The following is a 6,000-nucleotide window of genomic DNA, read 5'->3' as shown; positions in this document are numbered from 1 at the left end:
TAAGGATCATTCATTTATGGTAGCACAGTCGAAGGTGTCAAAATTGTAAAGTGCTATCCAATATATTTATAGTAGCGTTGCTTAAGTTGGAAGCCAAACTAGCTAATTTGAAACTACGTTTGATAGTCATCACATAAGACATTCAACCGCTAATTTTTTGTTTCCCCCTACATTAGTTAAAATTCAAGGAAAAAACATACGATCAATACTAATAATAATTAAAAGAGGTGAATTAAAATAATGATTAAAAATACCATTATTTTGTTTGACCAAATACTTTAAAAAGCTTACTTGAATGAGAAGCTCCCAAACATAAATTGCCTAGCAAGATATATATATATATATATATATATTCATGAACACTTGCTTGGAAACATGTCTCTAGATAAAAAATATCAATTTTAAAGATATTACAAGAAAAAAACTATTTTCTCTCTCATCCGAGATGATTAAAATAGATGAGAGTTAATTTTTTTAAATTTAAAAATTATTTTATTTCTTGATATATAGATAAATAATTGGAGGTGGGTTTAAACCTCATTTTACTTTAAGTAAGAATATAAATGTTGTAAAACTTGAGTATATATTTTTTTGGTGTGTCTACGTGTAACATGTTGTTTGTTTACATTGGTCAACGAATATATATATAAGAGTTACATAAAAATATAATTTTATCAAAATAGCAATTTCTGCTTTTTATAGAGATGTAAAAATAGTAACAATACTTGTTTATAAATATTCTTGATCGAATATGCATATAAAATAAATTTATAACTATACTTGTTATTAATTTTTCATTACGAATGCCAACAAAACAATTATATAAAAGAATAAAAGAATAAAAGCTTCATGACGCAATTTGTGACGAAACCCCCAAAAACTTGATTGATTTGGCCACGGTCAAGAATGGAAGAAAAAAAAAATTCTAGTTTTAGTTTAACATATTGGATTTATTTTGATTTTATTTCTGACAAATTCTAAATATTATTTTAGTCAACCAAGCAAATAGGGAAAAAATAAAATCTTTTGTTTCACACTCATGCATGGTTGACATGGTATAAGAAAAAAAAAAGTGTAGCAAGCACCCATATGTTAAATAATTCAATCCACCACCAAACAATTGATCATTATTATATTATTAATGTTATTATATATATATATATATATAATGAGAGTCATGGTTATGTGATAGCAAAGTTACAATTGCTGCTTAATTATAGTTTGTTTAGCGTGTATTATTTATTATAATCTTAAGCAAAATCAGAGTTGAGATAATTTAAATTTGTGTAAAATTAATTATCAATTTAAATTTAGAAAAATAAAGAATGTACCACGAGTCACTCTCATATACCTAAATGAATTCCAAATTAAAAAATATGTAACGGTATGCCACCTTCCATATAAAAGTCCAAATTCCATGATAGGTTTGTATTTTCTATGACTTATCCTATGGCCACAATTTAATTATGGCTGTGGTTTTATTTTATATTAAAAGAATTTTAGTAAAACCAACCATTTGTAAGTTGGATTTTACATCAAATTATCAGGTGGCATTACGATTTAAGGTTTGCAAGATGTACCCCAAAAAAATTTATGTATATATTTTTTTTTACTAAGAACACCGGATTTCATTAGGCCTGTAATTAGAGATGTGCATGCACGGGGAACTTTTTTATAAAGCTTAGTTCTACTAATAAGGATGTTCAACTATTATGTATTTTCACTCTTTGTAAGAATGGAGAATTGAACTTATGTCTCACATGAGCAAGAGGACCGAATTACAGCTAGGTTAAAAGCTCTTTAGCTAGTCTATACGTTTTGTGACAATGTTAAATTATTATACTTATGTATATATATATTTATATATATAATTTTTTAATATTTGTTTAGAAAACAGTGTAGTTTCACTTCATAATGGTAACTTATAAGAGTTTGAGGGCTTAACTCTTTTCACAATTATAGTTGAGATTCATAACATATACATATTAAAAAAAAAAAAACATGAGTTTTTGGCATGTCAATAATTTTTTTTAATTAATAACTTACTAAATTATTAGAAAAACAGAACAAGTGGAATATGTGAGATAATAGATTTGAGAGAAAATATTACTCACCAGCGATAGAGGCTATGCTGTTGCTGTTGACGGAGAAATGGGATCAGTTTCAAAGATGAATATTTTTATTTAATTTTATATAAAAGCTCTATTGTGATTTAATCATTTGCACCAATAACAAAGGTAGGGTTTAACTACTCTTAAAAATTTATCATTTGAGTGGGTTAACATAGGAATGGTGTCAATTTAGCATATGCGCCCAAAATAATATATTAAGAATTATATTTTTATAAGGGAAAATTACTGTTCACCCATCGTCATTTTCAAAACTTTTCAAAAACCCCCTCCAACTTTTGCACACCCCGGACAACCCTCCGTTATATTTTACATTCTCTTTAACCCCCCGCCGGTAAGTTGAAGTGGGTCCATGATATGAAATTTCTTTTTTGCCCTTGCAAAAGGAGGGAAAAATGACGCCCAATCATATCATGTCCGAACTTTATGCATAATTTTCCAATTTTGTTTGCCTCCTGCTTGCTTTTTCTCAAACAAAGTTTAGAAGGCTAATATCTTGTTCTTCTTGTTCTTGTTCTTCTTGTTCTTGTTCTTGTTCTTCTTTTTCTTCTTCTCATTTGGTGTACTCAATTTTAGCTCTTCCGATTAAATTATGGAGAGTTTTTGTGCTATTGCTAGATACAACGGAGAGGGTCTAGTGCTAATGTTCACGGCGCTGACTTCTTGGGAATGAGTGTTAGCTGAAATATGTGCGCGATGGGGTCTCGATATTTCCCGTGTCAGGGTGAAGTTTATCACACCCGATTGACATAAAACGGTTTGTCTCATGCGTCACGTGCACTCCATCTTCAAATGTACTGTTGTTGATCTTGTTGTTGAGACAGATGATGTGGCATCGTATCCTACTGAAAACGAGTTCTGCTCGTTGTAAGTTTCTTCTCGTTTATGTTTATATAGTTGTAGAAGCTAATTATTGTTTAATTATCCATGTCTATGTTTAAATTTATCAAGTTTCCATTTAAACAATATTATCTCCGTTTAACTTATTAACTTATTGTTTAACTTCTCACGTCAAATATAGTGTCGTCGACAAGGAGACCGATGATGTGGCATCGTATCCTACTGGAAATAACGGTTTTTTCCACGTCACCTTCGGTGTTGTCGACAACGAGACCGATGCCTGTGACGAAAAGGCAACCTGGGCGTCCTAGACGAAAGAGGATCGAGTCGTAAGCGTCCGAGGACGGTGAGTTGCGTTGTAGCCATTGCCATGCTTCCGGTCCGCAAGTTGCGTTGTAGCCATTGCCACGCTTCCGGTCACAATCGCAGATCGTGCAATGAATCTGTTGCCGAGTAGGCATTGTGTATATACTTCTTAGTATTGTTTAAATATTGAACTTTATATTTAAATACATCTGTTGCCGTTTAAATATTGGCTTCTCTATTTAAATTTGTTTTTTTATCGTTTAAACTATATTTTTATCCGCTTAAAATATACAACGTGATGGTGCCAGCGGTTCCCCAAGCATAATTAATGCACGCTCGGTTACCCAAGCGTTTCCACTCCCGTCGCACATAAAAATCGGAAGCCGAAGTGGCAGCAGGCTGTTGGATTTCGCAGTATAAATGGGAAGGAAGAACCATTTCGTTGAACATACTCTACTGGCACAACCACTCCTCTTCCTCTTCCTCTTCCTCTTCTTCTTGTGTGATGGTCATCCTGTCGAGTCGAACATTTGGTGTTCACGACATTCGCTCCATTCAAACCACATTTTTTAGATCATAAACTTTTTATAGGATGTGTCATGATTGTTTTCCTCTTGTCATCCGTAAACAACCTGTAGGTGAAAACTTTTTTTTTCTTGCCCAAGGCGAAATGCTCGCCTTCTTGCTCTACGGGTAAGCAATGACGGAAGTGTGTTTCGCCTTGGGTCAAGAAAAGAAGGTTTCACTTACAAGTTGATTGCGGATGATTACCAGAAGAAGGTTCATCACATATCCTTTAAAAAGAACTTGATCTATAAAAAAATGTGGTCTGACTGGAGCGAGTGTTGTGGACACCCTATTCAAAGGTATACTTGGACGATTCCGAGGTCCGTGATGGTTACATCGTCCGTTAAACGAAGAGTTTGAAGCTTAAACAGAGAATTTTTGTATTGTCTTACATTCTATTTTTATCAGAGATTTGTATTTTAAGTAAAGGTCATTGTAATTACGCTGATATTTAATAATAAAATTAATGTTGTATTGTATTGTATTAAATGTATTTTTATCAGAGATTTGTATTTTAAGTACATTTTATTGTAATTACGTTGATACTTTATAAGAAAATGTTAAACTGAGAAAATGAAATTTAAACAGAGCAAAATAAAGTTAAAGGGAATGAATGTTATCAGAGATTTGTATTTTAAGTAAGTTGATATTGAATAAGAAAATGAATGTTGTATTATATTGTCTTAAGTGAACATTCTATTTTTATCAGAGATTTGTATTTTAGGTACATTACATTGTAATTAAGTTGATATAATACAATAAGAAAATGTTAAACAGAGAAAAATCAAGTTAAAGGGAGAAACTGATACTTAAACAGTATTTTAAACATAAACTTTGTTCTTTTAAATAGAGACTTTGTTATTTTAAATAGAGAGTTTCAATACCTTAGACTGGGAGCTGATGAAATGCCGAATGCTTCAGCGGGAATTCTTCAGCGGGAAATATAAGTTGTTAAGCAGTAAACTCTCAATTCTTAAACATTGATATCATTTGTTAAAGCAGAGACCTATATTATTAAACGAGAGATACAAATAGTTAAAGCGGAGACAACAAAAACTTAAAGCGGTAAAAAACTCATTATTTAAAGCGGAGACCTCATTTTTTTACAACTCGCAACCATATCAACTGAAAAGGGTAAAGCGTAGATTATAAACATTACACAAATCACAGCAGATCAAAAAACCATTTCGATCGTGTACACGGGACGAAAATGTAAAAACAAAAACAAAAAAACCATAGCAGAGAGATCTCCCTGCAGACTAACAAAACCCTAGCCGATAAATCCCCATGCAGGCTTCAATGTCTTCCAAGAAAAACAATATCACAAAACAAAACCGAAAAATGTCTTTTCGTAACAGAATAGTTAACAAAAAACTATAATCAATACATTAGATTGCAAAGTGATGAAATGCCGAATACTTGTGCGGGACTTCTTCTTCGAGACGCCGGTGGAAAGGGAAGAGCTAGAGACGCGAGTTGAGAGAAGACAAGTAGCTGTAGTCCTAAGAAAAACCCACCTACTTCCTCTCACACCCCCGAAATGGGTGCAGCCACGACTTCCCGTGCAAGGGCATTTTCGTCCATAAAATTTAAAAAACACTCTGTTTAATGCCGTTACGTACTTTGGGGGTTTGAAAATCATGGAGTATAAAAGGAAGGGGTTTTTGGGGATTGCAAAACTATAGGGGTTTTTTTGGCAATATGGCAAAGTTTGGGGGTTTTTTGGCAATTCTACCTTTTTATAATAATAAATCCCTTTGCTTTTTAACCTTAAAAAGTGAAGAATATAGCTTTTTCACTGTAGAGCAATATTGGAATTCAATAAACAATACTGTCCACTTAGTAGACCTGTCCATGGGCCGGGCCGGGTTCGGGCCGTGCTTCAATCAAAATTACTAAAATTCAACCTTGCCCACACCCGGCCAAGCCCGAAAATTTGGCCTTTAATCTTTGTCCAAGCCCGCCCAAATTTAATGACCTCTACCCAAGACCCGCCCAAGCCCACCCAAATAGTTTTTATTAAATAATATATAAATTATAAAAAAAATTTAACAATATTATTAATATGTAGATATGACCAAATATTATTCTACAAAATACTTAAAAGTTAAAATACCAAATATAAATCTTTATTTAATTAAAACAACTAAAATTCAAA

Source organism: Dioscorea cayenensis, chromosome 18 (assembly GCF_009730915.1).
Source record: "Dioscorea cayenensis subsp. rotundata cultivar TDr96_F1 chromosome 18, TDr96_F1_v2_PseudoChromosome.rev07_lg8_w22 25.fasta, whole genome shotgun sequence".
Taxonomy (NCBI): Eukaryota; Viridiplantae; Streptophyta; class Magnoliopsida; order Dioscoreales; family Dioscoreaceae; genus Dioscorea; species Dioscorea cayenensis.
Note: the sequence above shows the minus strand (reverse complement) of the source record.